Consider the following 25708-nt stretch of genomic DNA (forward strand, 5'->3'; position numbering starts at 1 on the left):
AGTCAAAGTTCTTTCCGCATGCCTTGGTACCTGATCACCTCCAACACCTTCCTTTTCCTTCTCCCCGTCCCTGCAGGTGGTGGAGGCGAGCGGCTGGGGGTGGGAGCACTTCAGCATGCGGTCAGTTGGTGCCGTTGGACAACTATATGCCATCAAGACCTTGGACTACGAGAACGACACTCACAGGAGAGGATTCAAGTTCATGGTACAAGTGACGGATAGAGTGAGTATTCTGAGAGGCTGAGTCTGATAAGTGATGTAAGAGGGCGTGGTGTGGCGGTGCGAATGCTGAGAGGATAAGGGTGGAGGAAGAGCGTGGTGACGAAGGGTGAGAGGGACTGAAATGTGAGAAGAGGATAAAGGTACGGAGTGGACGTGTCCTTGATGACGGTGACGAAGAGGGCAGGGCGTGGCAAGGAACAGTGATGGTGGAGAAGAATCTACTAGGGAGGGAGGAGGCGTGGTTGGCCAAGGGAGGAGAGGCCATTAAGGATTTGGGTGATGGACTGCTTTTTACACGCCCCTCCAGGCTATCAGTACAGAGGAAAGAGACCACAGGCAGCAGCTAGAGAAACGAACATCAACGTTCAGAATTATCTGCCCATCATATTTAACTTTATCTTCTTCCAGAATTTAACTTTGTCCACCGTGTAGCTTCCGCACGACAATTAATACTGATAATTTGTTGATGATGATGGTGATGATGATGGCAATGATGATGATGATGATGATGATGATGATGATAACGATAATATAAAGAAAATAAAGAATGTCATAAAACAGGGCGAAACTTGACATACGAACATTATATGCGAGAATTTTTTTATAATAGTAGCATCGCTAATTTACCGCTGCACTTCCAACAACAAAATATAAATTCATGATGCAATTTTTTTTTAGATAAAAAGAAAAAGAAAAGGAAAAATAATCCTTCATTACATCACCACATATGAAACGTCTCCTGCATACCACTGTTTTCTTTTTTTCTTTTTAGTTGGTGTTTTGAGACAGATATTTCCCTTTTTCCCGTACCTTCAGTTATATAACGAACGAAAAATGGTAAGAATTAATATTTGCTGTTGTGGTGGTGGTGTTGGTAGCCTGGCTTACTTTTATAGTGGCCATCACCACTCTTTTTCGAGATAGCGGATACAAACAGTGGCAGAAAACAACGATTTAAAGGTATGGTGTTCGTAAACTTAATTCACATTTGGTAAGTGTTGTAGCTCACAGAATCAATACTCACTCTCTACGTACTATATACATACCCTTTATTTCCAGCTATCATAGGGAGCTCCACTCGACAGTGAAATGGACACACACACACACACACACACACACACACACACACACACACACACACACACACACAACTAAAGTAAGCAAATCGTATTGATTATACAGTTTGTCCCACAATGTCCATGTATACAGATAGAAAAAATAAATAAATAAACCAGATGTAATATACATAACACACGTACGCACGCCGCCTACAACCTTCTACACACACACACACACACACACACACACACACACACACACACACACACACACACACACACACACACACACACACGCCAAAGGATAACGCGCCTCTAAAATCCGCAGATGGGTAGTAAACTATCTGTACTGTTGGCTGCTATTCAATTACTCCTTTTTTCGTTTGTGTTTTTATTCATGGTGGGAAAAAATTGGTGAGGCTGGTTATTGTACCAGGTAAAGATTTACCTTGAAAAGTCCCTACAGGTGTTCTCTAACATATTTGCGGACTATATGATCCACAGAAAAATATCTATCATGTGTATATATATATATATATATATATATATATATATATATATATATATATATATATATATATATATATATATATATATATATATATATACACAGAGAGAGAGAGAGAGAGAGAGAGAGAGAGAGAGAGAGAGAGAGAGAGAGAGAGAGAGAGAGAGAGAGAGAGAGAGAGAGAGAGAGAGAGAGAGAGAGAGAGAGAGAGAGAGAGAGAGAGAGCAAATGAATTGGCACAGCAATAAATGTACATCGAAACAGAAATTCACCAATTATATATAAAGAAAAAAAACAAGAATATGAGCAGAATGATTTTATATGTAAAGTAAATATGGGAAAAGAATAAAGGCTCTGCACTACAATTTGAAAAAAAAAAACAGATTATAACAAATAAAACATTTCTATATGAAAGTAGAAATATTAAGTAAACAAATAAAAACAATAAGAAAATAGAGAAAATGAGTTAACACTATAAACAAAAACTGGGAAATAGATTCTTCATTCACTATAATTAAACAGAGAAAAACGTCAGACAGATTCAGCATTAATCAAAGAGATAATCTAAGCACAATGTTTCGTCAGCTTACACTGATTTAAAACACATATAAGGCACATCACCTTGATCCCTCAGCGCCACACGAGTGCACGTCCACAGCAGGAGGGAACAGTGGCAGTCCCAATCTGGCTCACACATAGCTTACCATAGAACGTGATCCCAACAGTACGGCGCGTAATAATAATAATTTTATTCGCAAACACGTAAAGTTACCAATCGCTCCCCTAGTCCTTCATCTGCCAGTTTCACACGCACACGCACAAGGTAGCGCGCACACACACACACACACACACACACACACACACACACACACACACACACACACACACACACACACGACGGAATCAAATTGAACCACTCCAAACACGATCTTTTATATGATTCAACAGAAAACAAATTTACTTGCCATTACGAGTACATATCACATAATAATTTGTATGTAGCGTATGTAAATATAACGTGCGCGCAAAAACAGACATACTGTACACACACACACTCGCGCGCACACACACACACACACACACACACACACACACACACACACACACACACACACACACACACATCGTAAATAAAAACTGCTGGTGTTTTGTATGTAATGTTTGGGTAGTAGTAGTAGTAGTAGTAGTAGTAGTAGTAGTAGTAGTAGTAGTAGTAGTAGTAGTAGTAGTAGTAGTAGTAGTAGTAGTAGTAGCAGCAACAGTAGGAGTAGTAACAGTAGTAGTAGCAATAGTAATAACATTTTAGTAATAACAGTAAGAACATAAGCAATATCAATATTTCTATGTAATTAAAATAAATGTAAATAAGTTGATAGTATATGTAGTATCACTATTTTTCATTTTCTTTCACTACTACTACTGTTACTACTACTGCTACGACCACTATTCTTTCTCAGACAGCCGTAACTTTCAGCAAGCAAGCAGGACAACCCTTGGAGACAAAACACACAAAATTACTCGCAGCAATGAGGCGAGGAAATTGAGTCACAACGTGGCAGAAAGACTACATTGACACATGGCGGTGGCAACAGCGCAACGACGGGCTACGCTTCCTCCATCATTTTGCCACATTATGCATCAAATGAAGATACACGATAGAAAAAATACATTACTGCTGAGGATGAAAGGCAGGAGGAGGAGGAGGAGGAGGAGGAGGAGGAGGAGGAGGAGGAGGAGGAGGAGAGGAGAGGACAAGGAGTAGGAGAAGGAACCTTGTGAAAAGCACCTTCAACATATTTTTTTTTCTTCGAGAGAGGAGATGGAAAGATGTTCGCCGTCCGTCAGAATCATAATACGTTCACTTAAGCATCACATTAGGAAAAATTCGGGAAGCATGAGATTCGAGGAGCGAGATTTTGCTGGCCGGGTTGCCTTGATTTCACGATAGGACTTCACCTCCGCGTTTCGTCAAAGAACTCCTTCACGAAAAACAGGCAATCGAAGTTAAGGTTTTGCTGCACTGCAATTTGAGCATACGTTGCATAAAGTTACCTTAAAACAAACTGCCAAGATCGATATGCAATAAAGTGGTTGGTGACTAGAGAATTTCTTGCGTGGCGCCATAACAGCTATGGTCATATGGCACCGAAATATAGAACTGCATCAAAATATTAGTAATGTTAAAGTGAAAATAGAACGCAGTACAAATAAAATGTAGTTCATTTTCAAAAGAAACAAGGAGAAATTCAAACTAAAATTATAAAATTCAGAGAGCTGTAATTTGAATCTACTGATTTTAAGTGAGGAAACTGACTCCAGTGACCTATAAATCAAAATGAAAACTCTTTTTGTTTTCATGTATAATGTAAATGAAAAAAAAAAGAAAACACTAGAGACTGATTTTTCATCACTCACAAGCAGGACATAACAAAAGCAGCTACACCAACACCTGCACGAAGGAAATGAAAACTTTATATGAACAAATATCCAGAAGTCACTGAGACTCTGATTAAGGCAAATTAGACAATGGTGCACTGTAGCTCTAGATCAATTATAAAAAAAATTATTATACACTTACTGTTTACTACCTTTGAGCATAACAATACCACATTCCCTCAAACATAGCTGGATACCAATATAAATCATAAATCATTCGCCTCTCCACTCATAGAATGATACAATAATTGAGTCCAGAGGATCTCCAACATTACACATTTATGAACTGAAAGAGCAAGGAAGTGTTCCGAGTTATGAGTAAAAACACATTAATTTTTCAGTAGATATTAACGAATACAAATACTTATTTTTCTATTTAACTCATCGCAAGTGAAACGCCGCGTTAACCGGAAAAACCTTTTAAGTCGAGGACATGCGCCGCTACAAGTACAACTGATGAGGTGCAGAGGCCTGAATCCAAGTTATGTAATAATCCATGTGACACTTGTGCGTCAATGCGAAGTTCAATTTGAGCGCACCAATAAACATAGACCCAACAAAATTTCTACCGCTTGATGTCACACATCAAATTTTGTCCAGTCTGATGCCGCCTTTAATTCTCTCGGCCACCCTAACCCTCTCTTTCGCTCCCCTTGCGTCTACTTGTGGCCTATATAGAGGAAGTTATTGGAGCGTTCAGGACAATCTGGCATCTCGAGGACCTCCACAACAACTCAGGCCGCCTCCATTTAGCCTCCTGCACGCCCTTCCTGGCCCATACAGAAACCATATATCTCCCCACTCGGATAGATTTTTTTTTGTTAGCCTTCACGGTGGACTCTCTCTCTCTCTCTCTCTCTCTCTCTCTCTCTCTCTCTCTCTCTCTCTCTCTCTCTCTTCATATTTAACGTACGTACGAGTAATACATTGCAACTGTAAGCTCTTGGCTAAATCCTTTCCGTACTGAGCACCTTGGTAAAATGATAGCATGACTCTTGTTGCTTTATTCGAGTAAACCCAGCTGTTACTACTGAGAAAATAATATAATGTACAGCTATTAAAAGATTTTAGTTTCTCTACCACTGATATTGTTAATGGTGGTTTTTCAAAGACCCGAATTCAGAAATGTTTTGCTGCCTCACAACGACTGTTTAAAAAGGCACTTAAATAATTACTTTAGTTCTAATGTAGCAGACTTGTAAATCATTCATTAGAACAGTAAAAACACTCTTGAAAACCAATGTAGCTTCAACTTCAAAATTAAAGAAAATTAGGCGTAGAAGAACATTCTCGTCCTCCACTTCACCTTCACCTCCCACATGTTCCCGGACACACACACACACACACACACACACAGCTTGATATGTCTAGTTTATAATCTCTATAAACACGTATATAATACCGTGTTGCATTCATGATATGGTAAAAAATTGTGCTCTTACCGTATATTTTGTTAAGCCTGAGAAAAATCGTAGCAGTGAAATATCGAACAAGCTAGTAAAACTCTGCAAAGACTCTCCAGCCTGCAGTTCCTTTTTGGCTTACCTCAATCGCGCGTCCCACAAGCAGAGGAGGTTGCCACTCAACGCTACTGGCCGAGGCTTCTCCCACCCAAGGGGACTTCCGCCTCATTGTGTTCACTCCAACATCGTCCATCTCCCAGTCTATCTCTCCATCTCCACCTTCTGAGCCATAACTCGCTTTATGTTTTTCCCATCAGGCGAAAAAGAGAAAAATACCACCCTCTCTTGCTGCTCATTAATTTTATCTTCCTCTTCACTCCCTTCTGGCTCACCCCATCTCTCTTTCGGTAAGTCTTCTCCGCCAAAATGAACGGTGCATTATTAGGTAGGAAAGCAGACCGCTGCCTCACCGCCCGGTGCCTGCACTTCCCCGACTCATGAGCTTTATTGTGCTTTATTGGTGGAAAGGAATATTAGTTCTAGCAACTTAATGGAGAGCAGGAACTCATTTTATTGTTTTATTTTCTTGTGTGTGTGTGTGCTTTCTTTACCGTGCTAACCAATTATTGTCAATATTATGCTTGTTTTATTTATTTATATCTTATTACCGTAGTGAAGACATTCTCTCTCTCTCTCTCTCTCTCTCTCTCTCTCTCTCTCTCTCTCTCTCTCTCTTTTCTCGAACATAACACAATATCACACGCGCAAGAACACGCTTCCTTCCTCCTTTCACTTCATCTTTTTAAATCACCACTCCCATCAACACCAAGACCCTTACTTCTGCTTCCAACATTAAGTTTCATTTCGCCTTCATGACACTGCCCTTCAGTCTCACAAGTATTTCCCGGGTGTATTTTCTTTATTTACATTACCTCGAAAAACATGCCATCCCTTCCCTTACGAGCGGCGAGTCGGGGAGCACGTATATATACTACGCGAGGTCTGGGGCCGCGTGGTGTCGCCGCCGGAGGTCCAAATTTCCCTTTATGCCACGCTGATCTTCACTGAGCTGCTAGCCATTACGCTCAATCCAGGCGCATTAGTCGACCTTTACGAGACTTGAGCCACGGAAGGGAAAGGGGGAAACACCAGCCATTGAGTCATTCCCTGGGGGACCAAATATCATTCCCTTGCTGTTAAAAAAACGAAGGAGAACTGAAATAGTGTGTCCATGCTTCGAGAAGAAATGTTGAGTTATTCTTTGGGAAACCAAGTATTATTCTATCGCTGTTAGAAACGGAAAAAGGAGGGGAAACTGGTGTGTGTGTGTGTTTTTTTTTTTTTTTTAATACGTAGGGAAGAGGACCAGCCAAGGGCAAAAAAAAAAGATAAAAAAAGGGCCCACTTGAGTGTTGGCTCTCTAAAAAGTGTAAAAAGTGCAAAACCGTCAGCCAAATTAGGGGAGCAAATGCCTCGATACCTCTCTCTTAAAAGAAGACAAGTCGTAGGAATTCGGAAATACAGATGCAGGGAGGGAGTTCCAGAGTTTACCAGTGAAAGGGATGAATGATTGAGTACTGGTTAACTCTTGCATTAGAGAGTTGGACAGAATAGGGATGAGAGGAAGAAGAAAGCCTTGTGCAGCGAGGACGCAGGAGAATGGGAGGGAGGCATGCAGTTAGCAAGATCAGTGGAACAGTTAGCATGAAAACAGAAATAAAAGATAGAAAGGGATGCAACATTTCGGCGGTGAGAAAGAGGCTGAAGACAGTTAGTCAGAGGAGGGAGTTGATGAGACGAAGAGCTTTCGATTCCACCCTATCAAGCAAAACTGTGTGACTGGAACCCCCAAACATGCGAAGAGTACTCCATACAGGGACGGATAAGGCCCTTATACAGAGTAAGCAGTTGGAGGGGCGAGAAAAACTGGCGGAGACGCCTCAGAACACCTAACTTCATAGAAGCTGTTTTAGCAAGAGATGAGATGTGAAGTTTCCAGTTAAGATTATGAGCAAAGGACAGACCGAGGATATTCATTGTGGAAGAGGGAGACAGTTGAGTGTCATTGAAGAAGAGGGGATAGTTGTCTGGAAGGTTGTGTCGAGTTGATAGATGGAGGAATTGAGTTTTGAGGCATTGAAAACTACTAGATTTTCTCTGCCCCAATCGGAAATCTTAGAAAGATCGGAAGTCAGGCGTTCCGTGGCGTCCCTGCGTGATCTGTTGACTTCCTGAAGGGTTGGTCGTCTCTGAAAGAACGTGGAAAGATGTAGGGTGGTATCATCAGCATAGGAGTGGATAGGGCAAGAAGTTTGGTTAAGAAGGTCATTAATGAATAATAGAAAGAGAGTGGGTGACAGGACAGAACCCTGAGGAACACCACTATTAATAGGTTTAGGAGAAGAACAGTAGCCGTCTACCACAGCAGCAATAGAGCGGTCGGAAAGGAAACATGAGATAAAGTTGCAGAGAAGGATAGAAGCCGTAAGAGGGCAGTTTTGAAATCAAAGCTTTATGCCAGACTCTATCAAAAGCTTTTGATATGTCTAACGCTACATCAAAAGTTTCACCGAAATCTCTAAAAAAGGATGACCAAGACTCAGTAAGGAAAGCCAGATCACCAGTAGAGCGATCAGACAGAAGATTGTGAAGTGACAAATGTTTGAGAATCTTCCTATTCCGGAAAGATTCAAAAACTTTAGACAAGCAAGAGATTAAAGCTAAAGGACGGTAGTTTGAGGGGTTAAAACGGTCACCCATTTTAGGAACAGGCTGAATGTAGGCGAACTTCCAGCAGGAAGGAAAGGTAGAAGTCGATAGACAAAGTTGGAAGAATTTGGCCAGGCAAGGTGCAAGCACGGAAGCACAGTTTTTGAGAACAATAGGAGGGACCCCATCAGGTCCATAAGCCTTCCGAGGGTTTAGGCCAGCAAGGGCATGGAAAACATCATTAGACATGAAATAGTCAGAGGAGGAGGGAGGGACAAGCCCAGAATCGTCCAAGGTGGAGTTGTGAGCAAAGGTTTGAGAAAAGAGTTCAGCTTTAGAGACAGAAGAGATGGCAGTGGTGCCATCAGGATGAAATAAAGGAGGAAAGATGAAGAAGTGAAGTTATTTGAGATGTTTTTGGCTAGATGCCAGAAGTCACGAGGAGAGTTTGAGTTTGAAAGATTTTGACATTTCTATTTATGAAAGAGTGTTTGGCAAGTTGAAGAACAGACTTGGCATGATTCCGGGCAGAGATATAAAGTGCATGAGATTCAGGAGATGGAAGGCTCAAGTACCTTTTGTGGGCAACCTCTCTATCATGTATAGCACGAGAACAGGCTGAGTTAAACCAAGGTTTAGAAGGTTTAGGTTGAGAAAAGAATGAGGAATGTACGCCTCCATGCCAGACACTAACACCTCTGTTATGCGTTCAGCACAAAGAGATGGGTCTCTGACACGGAAGCAATAATCATTCCAGGAAAATCAGCATAATACCTCCTCAGGTCCCCCAACTGGCAGAGGCAAAACGCCAGAGGCACCTTCGCTTTGGGGATCCTGTGGAGGATTGGAGAAATAGGACAAGATACAGAAATGAGATTGTGATCGGAGGAGCCCAACGGAGATGAAAGGGTGACAGCATAAGCAGAAGGGTTAGAGGTGAGGAAGAGATCAAGAATGTTGGGCGTGTCTCCAAGACGGTCAGGAATACGAGTAGGGTGTTGCACCAGTTGCTCTAGGTCATGGAGGATAGCAAAGTTGAAGGCTAGTTCACCAGGGTGGTCAGTGAAGGGAGAGGAAAGCCAAAGCTGGTGGTGAACATTGAAATCTCCAAGAATGGAAATCTCAGCGAAAGGGTAGAGGGACAGAATGTGCTCCACTTTAGAAGTTAAGTAGTCGAAGAATTTACTATAGTCAGAAGAGTTAGGGAGAGATAAACAGCACAGATGAATTTAGTTTGAGAGTGACTGTTAAGTCGTAGCCAGATGGTGGAAAATTCGGAAGACTCAAGAGCGTGGGCACGAGAGCAAGTTAAGTCGTTGCGTACATAGACGCAACATCCAGCTTTGGAATGAAAATGAGAATAGAGAAAGTAGGAGGGAACAGAGAAGGGCTACTGTCAGTTGCCTCAGACAGCTGTGTTTCGGTGAGGAAAAGAAGATGAGGTTTAGTAGAGGAGGTGGTGTTCCACAGATTGAAAATTAGATCTAAGACCGCGAATGTTGCAGAAGTTAATGTAGAAAAAGTTGAGGGAGGTGTCAAGGCATTTGTGGTCTTCAACAGGAGAGGTGTCCGACCTGGGGACATTTTGGTCCCCTCCCAGAGGGGACTCGAGGCGTTATTTTGGGTCCCATTTTCTTTTAAATTTTGATTTGCAAGTGAAGGGTGTATGTGTGGTAAGTGCATGTAGTTTGTGTGAAGGAGGAGAGCTGTCTTTAGAGGGTAGGCTGTGACTGCCCCCTTGAGTTGTGAGACACAAAGGGAAACGTTCAGCGAGATCACAACTAGCTTTAATGAAAGGTTCACAGCACCCCCTGAACTAGTGCTATTAGATCTCACTGGGAGTAAATGATCGTTTCGGTAGGTGTCTGCTACCTCCTCCACCTGTGTGTGTGTGTGTGTGTGTGTGTGTGTGTGTGTGTGTGTTTAGTTAAAATGGACATCTTTACATTCTATTAATTTTGGACGATAAACAAATAATACTTCTTATATAATTTCGCATTTTCGAGTAACAGATACATAGGTGCGGGTGTGGCAACTTATTTCCTGCCTCATTTTCGTCGTTCCCACTTCCTCGTTGCGCCCTTTAATCTTTCTCCGCCCAAAATCTCTTTCCTCGGCCGTTTCCCTTCCAGTGGCGCGGGTCTTGGTTTCCCTCGCAGTTCATGTAGCCAGGGTTCTCTTTCCCTGTCTTCTCTCTTCATCCTTAACCACCATCAAAAATTTTTCAGTGATGCTAGTTATTTTAATGCTCAGAAAAAAAGTAGTTAATTGTCACTTACTGGCTTTTATTAACATGAATGAGTACTACAAGTGTCTTTCAGAAAAATGGTTTACACTCAGCAACACGTAAAGTCTGGCAATGAGAAACATGAATGACGTTATCAAGCATCACACTGTCAAGTCGTCACTCACTTTTTTTTTTTCGTTCTGTCTTACATAATATTTCTCTGTGCAGACTTTCCTCGCTTCTTCTCAACCATTCAATCTTTATGACTAAAATCTCATGCTGCAGCGATCTCACTCTCCATCCTGATCCTAACGCCCCTCCTGTCCCTCCACGCCAGGGCCGCGGGGGATGGACGGACTCCCGCCACCTGGACGCCGCCTGGGTCTCCGTCAAGCTGAGGGACGTCAACGATAACCCTCCTCAATTTCACCGCCCGCATGCACACGTTACGGTGCGGGAAGACGCAGCCCCAGGCACGCTCCTGGCCGCTCTGCCCGCCCACGATCCAGACATGGTGAGTGTGTCTGTCCATTGCTCTTTCCCTCCCCTGTCACCCATAGTGAGTGTCTCTTTATTGCTCTCTCCTTCCCCTGCCATCCATGGTGAGTGTATTTCTCTCTTATTTCCTCCCTCCTCTGCCAGGTATAGTGAGTGCGTCTGTCCGTGGCTCCCTCCCGCCCTGCCTATCTCCATCTAATTTAAGCTCATTTTCCTACAGCCGAGGATGAAAAAGAAGCTCATATACATTCACACCCTAATAACCTCATTAGAAAACTCATTCTCATGAAAATATGACGGAAACATTTTTACTCCTGACTACTTTTTACGCACTACTGGAGGCGAAAATATGCTTTTTAGTATTTACACTGCGCTGGATAATACTAAGCTTGTTCTTACCGCGGGTATTCATTGCAGGGTAAGTGAAAGCAATTTTTTTTTTGAGAAATTATTTTTTTCATTTCAAGCGTTTTATTTCTATTATTCGTCAAAATTTTATCGCAAAGAAAAAAAACAACAACTGATAAGCACTACTAAAAACAAAGAATCAGGAGTAACTCAAGTGTGTTTCATAATTTATTATTAAGCCTTTCAGTAATATGACGCGTTTTCTTATTCCTTCTGCTTACTATATGGTCAAAAATTTTATACAGCTTCAGAAACTTATATGGGAATTAAAATAGTGAAGACTCTGGCCATTAATCTTAATCTCTGATCTCCATAGACCCTTCCTAATGTATATAAAATCGTCTAATCATACCAAAAACTCATGATAAAAATGCGTTCCAGTACTGAAGAGGTTAATAGAAAACCGAGATGAAAACACAATGACGCCGGTGATGAAAATATAAAGCACGCTGTGAATCACTGACACACATGTCCCCTTGGTGTTCACTGCGGAATGTACATCCACAAAACATCCCTGCAAAATCCTCTGGATCTGACATCATCACCAAACTGCTACTGCCACTACCACCATTACAACCACCACTACCAACACCTCACTTCCATTACTCACTCGCTCACCACATGCGGCACAATAACTACCAATTTGTGTTGCCAGATGGTGCCGGTAAAATTTTCTGAAGATTTATTGCCAAAATTTCTGGAGGATCTCAGAGAAATTCTGACAATTAAGATTTTCACTGTCAGTCAATATTACATGAATTAAATAATATTCTTGGAATAATAAGTTAAGCAGTACAGTTTTATTATATATATATATATATATATATATATATATATATATATATATATATATATATATATATATATATATATATATATATATATATATATATATATATATATATATATATATATATATATATATATATATATATATATATATATATATATATATATGATGATTTCGGATCGTCTGTCCCACATGTTAAAATTTCAGATTTTTCATCGATTTGTTTCTTGAATTTAGACAAAAGATCAAAATTTCAAATATAAGGAAATTACTGGCAATCCGGCAACACTGTTACCATAAATCACTAACCACACATGATAGAATCACTGCCCTGTATTGATGAAATGAATGCAAGACGAGGAAGACAGGCGCCATGTAGTCGATAGGTTACTAGTGAAGGCAAAGATGATAACCTATTGGTGAACACTATCGGTAACTGAAACGTACACTTATTTGATATCAAATCTCATACATGTTAATTGGAAACATTATTGTGAAGGGTGAACTGACACCATTAAGATCTATATGTGAGGAGTAACATTCATAACACTCACCATCACCATTGGCTTTTCCCGCGGGGCCATCCGTTCCCTCAGTCTGGAATCCACATGAGATGAAGTTTTAAAGCTACCCACCCCACTCTTCTACGTCCACGCACTCAACAATACACGACCGCAAATACTAACCGCACGTAGCTCCTGCGGTACTGCCTCCATCCTGCTTCTCCGGTCATTAATGCAGTACGTGGCAACTAGGTACTGCCGTAGCCTTATGTTCTAAAACGCTTTGTTATCTCACCACGACCATTTTCAAGAGTTTTCTCGTGCAGGTAATGTAGAAATATTGTATATGTTACTCTAGAACTTTGAAAACACTTAAAATCCTGTCACTTTAACTAGCGCATCTTTGAAGTAGCTGGAGAGGGACGCAGGAATGTCTGCGCATCATGTCTTACATCACTCATCACCATGGTAACGGGATCAAAGAAAACGTGTTGTCATTTCATTTGGTGTGTTCATGATATAACAACACTTATAATAACATGGATGTAATAACTGTACTAAAAACAAGTTGTTATGTAGAGAAGATTAAAATAAACGAAGGAAAGAAGGAAAATGATACTGTAGGTCATGCCAAACCAGGTCCAAGATTGGTCTGGGAAGATCAACAAACAGGCTTTTCACAGTACGTTGAACATAGTAGAGTTTTCGTAAAATATGTTTATCTTCCCGAGATTCATATGCAGTAGACCATCAGCGTTCCTATTCTCTCTCTCTCTCTCTCTCTCTCTCTCTCTCTCTCTCTCTCTCTCTCTCTCTCTCTCTCTCTCTCTCAGTAAAAACATTCATATGGCGTTTTGTTAAACCTTGGTTTTCTTTCTTCACAATAAAAATCTTGGCATCTTGCAAGGTATGGCATGCAATACACTAGCTCGTTCTATCTCCACGTGGTGTGGCAAGAATGATTAGTAACAATTTTATAGTAAACTTAACATAATCAAGCAAGTTTTTTAGTATAGGTACCACTTGGAAAAAATTATTAGGTTAGGAAAGAAATTGAGTGTGCGATTGATAAGTACGTAGTGAGTAGAGGAAAAAATACCAAGGAAAGGGGCTATGTTGTAACTCGGAAGTCATGGAATTATGTACTACTATAAGTTCTATTTGTAATTAAGACTGATTCATATATTCACTTGCAATCCGTCCATTCATTTATGTGTATATACATATAAAAGAGCACATTCATTAATATTTCCTCCCACTTTTATATAATATCAGGCATAACGTGCTGTATTCTTTCCCCTTAAACGATATTACTTTTCACCTGTCTTTCATTCCTCCACTCCTAAACTTCATTCTGTATGTGTATGTTAGAGTATCTGCAGTGCAGCTAAAAATTGACGTCTGACCTTACTAATTATTGAGAGCATTTGTCGCGTTTCTCCTGCAGCAAAAGTCAAGGGGAGGAGGATGTTAAGTGGGCATTGAAAGGCACTTAGCAGAATGAGAGAGAGAGAGAGAGAGAGAGAGAGAGAGAGAGAGAGAGAGATAGGACAGACATCCAAACAGACGGACACAGGCAGAAACAAATACACAAACGGACAGACAAGGTGACGGATGGAAACTCAAATGGTCAGACAAACATGCAGGCAAACAGAGAAACAGACAAACAGGCAACTACTGAGGACATGCAGGAAAAAAGAAAAGAAAAACAGGCAAGCTTAAAAGAAAAAAAAGTGAAAAGAAAAACAAAAACAAAAGAGGAAAGAAAATAAATTAACCGAGAAACCAGACATATTTAGGAATGAACACACACACACACACACACACACACACACACACACACACACACACACACACACACACAGTGCAGTAAGTTGATTAAATACAAAAAATATACATATGTGGGAGAGAATGTCTACAGAAACTTGAGGAAAAAATTACATATGCGTCTGATCAAACCACCAAAGTAGCGTCGCGTCTGAGTGAGATGAACAAACGCTGGGATCATGAGCTCTTCCTGCAGGGATTTTGATTTCTAAGAATGTTCTTTTCTTTTCTCCCTTTTTTTATGCTTACAATATCCCACTCCATGCATTATATTGTGATTATTTTTAGTATTTTTCTTTTTCATTTTTTTATAAAACATGCACTTTTGTAATTACTATGAATATTCTCTCCTTTTTATTTCTTCTTCCTTTTTCTTCACACTTGGCAATATTCACACACTATTGCGAGTACTAGGAATATACTTTTCTTTCCCTTTTCTTCTTTTTCTTTTATTTCACACTTACAATGCTCATACATTATTGTGATTACTGTTAATAATCTCTTTTTTTATTCTTTTTATACATGCAATGTTCATACCTTACTGTCATTCTTTCCTTATTCTTTTTCTTTTTTGCGCTTACAATGTCCGCTTCATACCAGAACATGAACAGTGAATGCTTCGTGTATTGAAAGTGAGCGAAGCATCAGATATGAGTCGGAGCATGATGCCCATAAGATTCGAACCACTACTCTCTGTCAATATTGTTGTGAGTCCAGGCGTTCTTGGCTTATCATTACATCTCTGTCTTGTCCTGTCTGTCTGTCATTTGTTTTCTCTCCACGATCCTTACAACGGAAAATTTTGTAAACCGCGGTGAAAATAGCTTGATTGAAAAAAATTCCATCTGTTAAGTTATCAGTACAAAAGAAATGATAATAATAATGCAAGAATCAGAGAAGGACTGGTTGTTACTAATACTGTTCTGATATTGCTGGTATTGCTATCATTAGTAGTAAACGTCCCTTAAAGGTTTTCCTCTTTCACGTGTTGTCACTCAATAGCAGCACTTGTTGTTCCTTAATATCCACATACTAATTCAAATCTTGCATGCATATCAAGCAGATTCTCTCTCTCTCTCTCTCTCTCTCTCTCTCTCTCTCTCTCTCTCTCTCTCTCTCTCTCTCTTCGACAACGTTGTTACAAATTTACTACTTTTCTTCGCTATTTTTTTTCTTTTTAAATCATGGTCTGTATTTATATGTCATATTCATTTGACGCTGTATTTCATTTTCTTGTTTAGAAATATTTTCTTTCCGTACGTTTTTTTTTTTTTTTTACAGTGCCATGTCACTCTCTCTGACGCATTTTTTTTTTATTTTTTTTTTTACTTCTCTGATCATTTTCTTTTGACTATTTCTTAAAAAAAAAATCCCAGGATACTTTATTTCACTTCGTTATCGCGTTTCCATTTTACAGGAGTTTGAATCATATCTAAAGTCTGAATGTTCTTTGTGACTGAGACCTCCCTTCACTCCACCTGTGCCACACATAAAAGCAAAACAGATTTTTCAGTGCATCTCTAATCTTATCTAAGAGGATCAGTTGTGATACTTTTTAACGTCAATATCAATTCACTTGTTGATAGTCTTGTTTCTCAATTCTGTTACGACCGTGAGATATTTAATATATTGTACTGTATTTTAGTTTAAAGTTGTGATGGCGCCCTGACAGTAATATTTTTGTCGTGTATATTTGTAATGCTTTCAGGACGGCCTTTCTTATGTATGTAATATTTACCCATTTATTATTCTATTGTATGTTATATTAGTATTTCGTGATTCGTATATATTTATTGTGTTAATGTACTTCTATGCCCGTCGGAGATTCTAGAGAGATTGTCATGATGTCATGTTTGTTATTGTCTTTGTGAGAGGGAAGGCGATCGTACCGGGCCCAATCAGATCGTCTGGTGATCACGCCCTCTGGCAGGTTTAAAGAGTGTTAGCCAATGGGTGCTCAGATTACATCATGTGACGTAATGTTTTCCCCTCGGACAAAGGCATGTGAACCGATGCCACTCAGACCACCAAGCAGGGCCCTTGAGGAAGCACCACGCCGCTACTCCAATCTGCTCCCCTCGTCTCATTTCTTTGTTCTAGGCTGAGTATTCTTATTTCCTGATTCTGCTAGGATTCTGTTCTCCTTGGCACTTATTTAGTCACTGTGTTTAGTGACATGTGAATATTTTGGGTGTTTTGGGTGTTAACCATATATTTTGGTGATTTATCTTTGTGTGGCGTAGAGGTACGCCAGGGCTGACGGCCATTTTGTGAGTGTTGGTGTAGCCAAGAGAGATTTTGGGTGTTATTTTGGTTATATTACCTAACAATCATAATACTTGTGGTGATTTACTTATTGTTGTGTGTACCAGCCAGAGGGAGGGCAAGTGTGTGGTAAATTATTTACTTATTGCCTCTAATAAGTGTTGTACTTATTTACTTAATTTTATGGTCTCATATACTTTTTCACCCTTGAGCAGCTTATTTATTATATTTCCTGGTGCTGATGAGTTTTTTTTTGTGTATGTGGTATTGAGCTGCGGGTGTGCTGATACCTCGTGGGTGACTTATGATTTCGGTATCCAGCAGTCAAGTTTAAATTTATTTCTGACTTATATATTTGTGGTGTTATATTTTTGTAAGTGCTATTATATTTTTTATTTGGATGTTATTATCATACTTTTAGCTATCGACGGGCCTTAAGTTTAATTTTGTTTGCTGTTAAGTTAACTTTGCTCTTTTTGTTAATAAATTATGTTAAGGATTTAAATTCCTTTTCTTAATCTTTCCTTATTATTATTTTTTCAGTTCTGTTACATCTTTGAGAAGCCTTTTGCGTTAAGTACCGTTGCATTGAAGCTAAGTCACTCTTGACTACTTTATCTTAAATTTTGTATTTAATTAGAGTGATTTAACCTAATCAGTGACAGGTGCCCACAGCTCCTTGAGGGCACTGGGTCAGGCTGCTCAGGGGCGTAACAACACTTTTATGCAAAACACACACACACACACACACACACACACACACACACACACACACACACACACACACACACACACACACACACACACACACTTTTTTACTCTTGTCTTATTCATCCTGGTCCTTACCACATCTGTTCTTCGTGATTACAGTTTCCCAGAAACTTTCTGGCATTTAGTCCCAACGAATATGTAAAATTGTACATTGAGGATAAAAGCTTGTTATTAGTCAGGAAAAGTAAAACTACTAAGAAAACAATAGGAAAGTAATACAATTCTGTAAAATGACCGATTTCCATCATATTTTGCTCTGCGTCTACATGTTTGTCCAACTGATCAATCGGGACCGACATAGTGCATGGATATTTCTCTTATACTTATCGTCAGGGAAGGACTTACCAACGCCGCCATACATCGAACTGAATTTTCAAGGGCCAATCATTACATAGATTTTTTCACCTACACTTTTGTCCAAGAGCTCGACAACTCTGGTTAGAGTTTTCTAGCCTGGTACAATTGTTTCATAGAACACAATCCATGGCAGCAATCAAAAGAAAAACAAATCAAACACGTCTATTAAAGCAAAAATCTTTTCCAAAAATTTGTTCAATACTGTGCCGATAAGTTTTCCACCAGATATCCTTTAAAACTATTCAGGGAATTGCTGGTATGATAGTTCACCGCTATCATTGATTGCTGCCTGTGTGCCTTCACAGAGTCAGTATGACCTGCCAGATTATCCGCTTTGCAAATGTAAGAGACTGACATTGAATCCCCATGATGCCTGTCCTTATTATGTACAGCTAAACCGTAATATAATAATTACTCTTAAGAAGCACTTTATTTCTGTCCGTCCTCATCTCTTGCAAGCAAAGTCATGACTGTTTCCAATGCATCCACACAACAATAACTGGCAAACATCTCAAATATAACAACACAAGAACACAAAGAAAAGCTTTTCATGTGCCAGTCTTTTTACAAAACATGGTTACCAATGTACATCTGTCATCTCCATCCATAAAGTTGATTTATATTCTTTAAAAGTTCCTTATTGGCTTGATACTAACAACCTGGCTGCTGAATCTATTCCTTTCGTCTTCCACTTTATATCAGAATGCAGAAAGTCGAGACTGGGAGACAAAAATGTTTTATCATAGGGTTATGTGAAGTAAGGCAAGTTCCATTTCAACACTCATTGAGCCTTATTCTAAATAAGGCTCAATGAGTGTTGAAATTCAATCCGTAGTCAGTCTTTTAACAACCCATATGCCTATTGATTTAAGTGTCCCTATTTCTACTCACACACACACACACACACACACACACACACACACACACATACCATCACCACCACTACCATGCAAGGAAAGCACGTCAGATGTGTCACTGTTCCTGCCTCCTAGGCACTTAAAACTTTCCTCCACCAGATCCCATCTTCTCTTGGCTTCCTCTTTCGTTCCCTTGTTCCTCCCCTTCCTCCCTTCCTCTCTTACTTCCTTTGCCTCTTCCTCCCTCCCTACAGGAGATGGTCCGGCCAGTCAAGACTCTTCTCGAGTGTTCTCGGGTCACAAAGTATTTCGTTTCCTTCCACTTGGGTTGAATACAATCACACATCTTTTTCCCCATTGTTGTTTGGTATTGCGTCGCTGGACGAAATATGTATTCCCTCCTTTACTCCTTTGCCCGGCCACGCTCCTCGATAAGGTTTGTTGTTCGCACGCTAAAACCGTTTCCTGTTGGACACCATAAACAATTCAGAAAGGGAAAGAATAAGGATTCGAGCAAGAATCTTAACACATCGCTGTCGTTCATCTGTTTCTATGATGCTGAATTTACACGTAAATTCATAACGATTACGCACTTCAAGCTCAGTTTAGAGGAAAATTCAGCTAAACAAGTGGAATTGCACTCAAGTTAACGTAATTATAGCTAATAACTATCAGTTTAGAAATAATGGAAAGCCTTTAATATCTTAATTCGCTCTCGTAATATGAAATGAAACAACTAATCTTGTGTCTCATGAATATCTCGTAAACAAGAGCATTGCTTCACCACATATATTCGTACGCTTCCACGTTGTGTTCCTAATAAACATAGCCTGGACAAAGGGGCACCAGCAAAGACTTACGTTATCATTTGCTTCATACAATTTGCATGCATGAGATGGAAATATTCTCAGCTGGCGGAAATATGTCACATGTGCGGAGGCAAAGGTGTGTCACAGGCAAAGGTGTAGCCAGGAGGTGCAAAATATATAAACAGGAGGCACGTGATTATATAATACTTGTGTGCAACAATTTTTCTCCGTGTGTGTGTGTGTGTGTGTGTGTGTGTGTGTGTGTGTGTGTGTGTGTGTGTGTGTGTAACCTTCATCTAGTATAATTTGTCCGAGCACATGCAGGTAGGCGCTGAGAAAGAACTGCTATCTTACCTTTCCACAGCATGAGCACATTAGCCCTTTCAATACCATGACGTGTTTTTCTATTCAATCTGGTTGCTATTTGGTGATTTTACACAGCTTCTAAAACTCATATAGACTGTGGCCATTAATCTTCTGATCTCCATATACTCTTCCCAATGTCAATGAAATCGTCTAATCATACCCAAAACTCAAGGTATAAATGCGTTGCAGTATTGAAGGAGTTGATAACCCTTTCACTGTCATTTGCAACATCTTTCCTTGATCACTAACTACTATGAACCTTCTATTCTTGTTCTACCGCCACCTTTTTTTTATCCCTTTCTTTCTCGTAGATGTTTATAAAGTTTCTACGTATACATTGCTTTTACTATTGTAAATTACTGCTTCTAATTATACAATAAAAAAAAATGGTATGTGTGTTCGACGTGGATTTGAAATTAAAAGAAAATGGAAGGGTGGTAAGAGGCAATTATGTATCCGACGAGTGAATAGGGCATACGGGATCCGTGAGGTTTGTGAAAATGTGGTGAGTGAAGGAGTTAATCTGCTTGATATTGTACAGTGCGACGTGTAGAATTAGGCAGCAGTTAGAATCAGTAGGAGGTTTGACACCAGCATCAGTATACATATGTGTTCGTTTATTTATCCCTTTATTTGTCTATTCATACATCATTCATATATCCGGTTTATTTTTTAAGCAAGACTCTAATACCTTAATTTGAATCAGGTACATATTACTTACTTTTTTGCTCCTGTTATATCGTTAACTATTCCTCCTGTCTATCCATCTGGTCTCTTGTCTGCCATCCATATGATGACGTTTACACATCCTAGCTCATTTATTTGAGTCTAATGCTGACATCCAAAACAGACGCCCACACCTTCCTGTCTGTGGCTCTTATTTTTTCATCCACGTCTTTTACATGCGACTCATTTAACTTTATCATGAATGCTTTACAATGGTGACAGACAAACATGCTCCACTTTCATTACACTCTCATACGACACCTGAATAACACAGTAATGTAAATCAAAAGAATAGAAAAGAAGAAAACATCTTCATAAAAAAAGCTATCTAAAGTAAAAATCTTGGTCATGCTCCCACTACCAATATAAGAGAAAGTGTCGCGGAATCATTACATCTACGGATAATTAATTTACTGAATGTTCTCTAGTATTGGAAATCGGTGATCATGACTCTACGTTAAGGAAAACAAATGGCTGGGTTGCGGGACATGCAATGAGAGTTTGTGGGTATCAGGCATCAAGGCGAAGCGAGAAAGATGCGGAAAGAGTTCATGGAAAAGTGAAATGAACGAGAAAGAGATTCGAGAAACGTTAGGAGGGAAAAAAATCAAACAGAACGGCAAGAAGAAAAGGTTGGCAGCGGGAAATTAAGATTGGTGAACGGCACGTGCGAGGTGCTGCTGGCAATGGGAAAAATCCTGTTTTAAAGAGAATAAGGCGCGGCTTCTAAGCACGGACAGAGCCACAGAGCCATGTATCTGCGACACAAGAGCATAGATACCAGGTTTACAACATTCACAATCGCTCTCACATGAGTAGCTAGTGACAAAGAGTTAGACATTTTCCTCCCATAACTTATTCCCTTTGGACATTTTTCCTTATTCTTCATTACTCTTCAGAAGTTTTCTTTTCCCAGGGTGTTTCCCCTTGACAGTACCCCCCATCTTTATTCATCGAACTATTAACGTAACTTTATGTAACCTAACTTTTCTTTGTTATTTGGCTCGTCTTTCCTTTACTGGTAGCCTACGTGAGGCATATTTTCTTGTACTTCAGACACCTCAGAACATTGTACTAGATAGAAACGTTTTATCCTCTTCTTTCTTGTAAATGTTTATAAAGGTTAGGAACAATCCACTAAGTGTTGTAAATTGTTGCAAAGCTGCCAGTATTCTATCAACAAGACCATTGCAAGAGTGAAAATATCCTAAACGGGAAAAAAAAAATTGTCAAAGAGAAGACACTGCCGTGGGAAATCTAGAACATTATTAACATATATTTCTGCTCAGTGTTCCGCCACCAGTGTTATTACGAGGGAAAAAGTGTGCTAAAGAAGGAAAGAATGTCAAAGGGAATGAGAAAATATCAATGGAAAATGTCATGAGAATGTCTAAAGGGAAAGGAGGACACGGTGGTGCTTCAAGACTCGCGGCGTGGTGGTGACAGAACCAATACCCACGCATTCCTCTCCAGTGCCTCACATAATGCAACCCATTGCTTTTCATTTTTCACGATTAACGAACGCGGTCCCACCACACACACACACACACACACACACACACACACACACACACACACACACACACACACACACACACACAAACGCATGCACGAATAGTTTATGGTTTGTTTATTGAACGCAGTTTTCCAATGTGAATTACAATTGTGTTAAATAATCTATTAAAATATAATAATTACATACGGAAAAAAAGTGATTTACTGCAGTGTAACTCATATAATGTTCACAAACAATGTGTTTGAAGGTGAGCTAAATATTCAGAATTTTTGTGAATACGGATGCAAAGTAGTCGTTTAAATTCTCAATCATTAACATTTCGTCAGTGCTTGAGAGAGGAATGCCAATTGAAGAGGTTAATACTCTTTTTCTGATATATCTGAAAAGAAATTGGAGGATTTAATTTGCATGAATTTGCAATGTGAAGGTCAATGTTTTTCTTACGATTATTTAAGTTTTTTTTTTTTTTTTTTTTTTTTGCAATGCCGCCGCAATTGACTGTTCTGATTTGTCATTGTTATTTTTAGGGTCTCTGTATTTGTGATAAGCGTGCTTTTTGGCTGAGAGACTATGTTTGATGATTACAAAGCTAGGAAAAAAGAAGAGGAGAAGGTGAATGAGGAAGAGAAGGAAGAAGATGAGGAGAAAGAGCAGAAGCAGGAAAAGGAGTGAAGGCTGGCCGAGGACACAAGAAAAGAGAAAGAAAAAAAATGTTTCATTACCACTTCCCATGAAAAATTAATGAACAAATAAATGAGTCATAAAACACATGTTATAGCAAAAGTTTCAAAATTTAATTCTAGCTTTTCTTGGAACTCGGTACGACAAAATTTTTCTCAGAATATTATTACACCAGTCTTTAAATCGTGGAGATATTTGCTCGCTGCATAACGTCTGCGGCGTTTGGTTAGATCACAGAGTTATTCATTGGTTACTGGGAATAACGCCAACATCAAATCAACAACTGTAATATTACCTTGAATTATATTGAATCCCGCAATTGATATTTCGAACTCAACGTTATTGTTATCACTGGATTCGGAACAAGTGTCGTTAAATTGAATGCCACTTTTCCATAAGCATAAAAGAATTTTAATTTTCTATACACTTATCTAAGTGTTCAAGTATTCATAGACTCATTGTGGGTGTCCTAATCAAGAGTTTTAGCAGCATTTCACAAAGCGATGCAACAATGTCTGTTGAGTGAACCGAAAAAAAAGATGCATTGTAGCAATCAACGGAGAGACACTACATCTGAAAGATCATAAAATGGGTTGCATGCATAGAGAAAGAGCGAAGGATGATAAAAGAAAACAAAGATGTAATACGACCATCAAGAGAAAGATAGTTCATAAGCTTTCATAGTTATAAAAAATGGATGTGGTCGCAAGGGTGAGGCAATAACGGCCCGACATACTCAGTAAGGGAGGCGGTGGCATAGTGCATAAGGTAGTGAGCGTGGGATTGGGCAGACGTCCACGGGTAGGTTCGAATCCCACCACGTACAGCCTTAAAACACTGCCATTTGTCGAGTGGATTAAAGTTACCTACATATCACCATGATACCCAGGTTCTAGGTGGTTACACACAAGATGAGCATGGGGATGATATGGGTTCTAATATGGGTACCACTATAAATAAAATTGCCTACGCCACTAATGGGCGGAAGCTGAACAGCGCTTCCCATACACTCTTCAAATGTGCCTACAGGCGCGCGCTATAGGCCTTACCATATAAAAAGTAAAACAATAAGTGAATGTATGAATAAATGATGAGAAAAGCAATTAATAAAATATATATCAGCATAAAACTAATCACTGACTAAACAAGTATATTTTCCTCAGTAATTCTTTCTTGACTATTTCATTTTCAATAATATCCTTACTCCAAAATACTCACTATTCCATAAGAGTTTTTTTCCCTTTCTTTTTCACCTTAAATTTTCAACCATTTCCTCCTCATTCCCTTCTTCCTGCTCCTCCTTCATCGCGCACCCTTCTCTCTCTTGTTTTCTCGTAAATCTATCGCTGCGCTCGTATATCAAATGGGAAGGAGGGACCATGAATTTTATGAAGGGAGCGAAAAGGCTGCGGAGACGAGGAACTGTCTAAGGCCTTTGTTATGGATCAGGTCGCCGCCCATGGAAACTGCCTGCAAAGAGAGAGAGAGAGAGAGAGAGAGAGAGAGAGAGAGAGAGAGAGAGAGAGAGAGATGGCATTATGGTGACAATGGAGACGAGTGGAATGGAATGAAGGTGTGACGGGAGGGAAGACAAGAGAGGGAGTGTGGTGCTCAGGGCGGCGAGAGTAGATTGAGAAACTTGTATGAACGAACAAACATTAAGTGAGATGAATGGAAAACTCAAAAGAGAAATTCCAGGAAAGACGTGTTGACTTCCGTTGCTGTTTTGTTTTCTTTACGATGAGCAATGTGTGGAGCAGAAACACATTTGAGGCAGATTTGTGAGGAGAATGGGAAAAAAATAATGTATATAACTGCAAAGGGACTGGCATCTTAGTGGGTCTATTTATTCGTTTTACGTTGCCTTTTGGCAAGGTTTCTCGTCTTACATAAAAGATGTTTGTTTGGAGTTTTGTACATTATTCTACTTTCATTTCAGATACAGCGAGAGATAGGAAGGGAAATGATACTTAAATTGACAAAGCCGTCAGAAAAAAAAGGACAGCAACAAAAAAGGCCAAATTCTTTAAAAAGAAAGTTTGGTTTGGCCAAACAAACGCAAAGAGGACAAAATAACAATTTCATCAAATTTATAGCTATTGAAACAATTACAAGAAAAGTTTGACATGTGAAATCACGATTACTCAGTGCGTGCGGGGTGAGGAAGTTTGCTATCCGAAAACCGGAATTTTTCTTTCTCTTTTCTTTTATCTTTCGTTCTTTCTTTATTTCTTACGTTCTTTCTTTCTTCTCTTTCTATTTTTCTTCGTTTCTGTTTCGTTGTTTCCCTTTCTTCAATTCCTTTCTTTTTTTTTCTGTTACTGATTAAGAAAATAGACTTGAAATTAATATTAGCAAAGTTCTTAAAACGGCTGATCAAAGTTCCTTTTTTCTTGCGCACCTATGCTCTTCTTGATCTTCGCCACCTACCACTATGTATTTCCAATATATTGCAATAAGGAAGGCATTGTGAGGTGGATAAGTTTATATTCAAATTGTCAAGGCGTCAAGCTTGCGTATAATTTCATTATAACTGAAACTTTACCAGACTTCAGCATCAGAGAACAAGCCATCATATCTAAAGAAACGTAAGACTATATTTTATATGATAATCTCCGGAGCAAAGCATGCCATGAAAAGATCTCTCATCAAATACTTGTCTTTTTGAGTTTCATAGAAATAATCTTACTCTATTAATTTCCAGACAGTCAGTATTACTTTTGAGAAAATATATGGTTCATTTTTTCTTGATTTCAGTTTACAAAATGAAT

The 25708-nt window shown here is 39.4% G+C and overlaps 1 pseudogene; it reads left to right on the forward strand.

Moving 5' to 3' along the window:
- LOC123498180 overlaps window positions 1–25708 on the forward strand; it is a 218945-nt pseudogene that overhangs the window by 153374 nt on the left and 39863 nt on the right.

Source organism: Portunus trituberculatus, chromosome 47 (genome assembly GCF_017591435.1).
Source record: "Portunus trituberculatus isolate SZX2019 chromosome 47, ASM1759143v1, whole genome shotgun sequence".
Lineage (NCBI taxonomy): Eukaryota > Metazoa > Arthropoda > Malacostraca > Decapoda > Portunidae > Portunus > Portunus trituberculatus.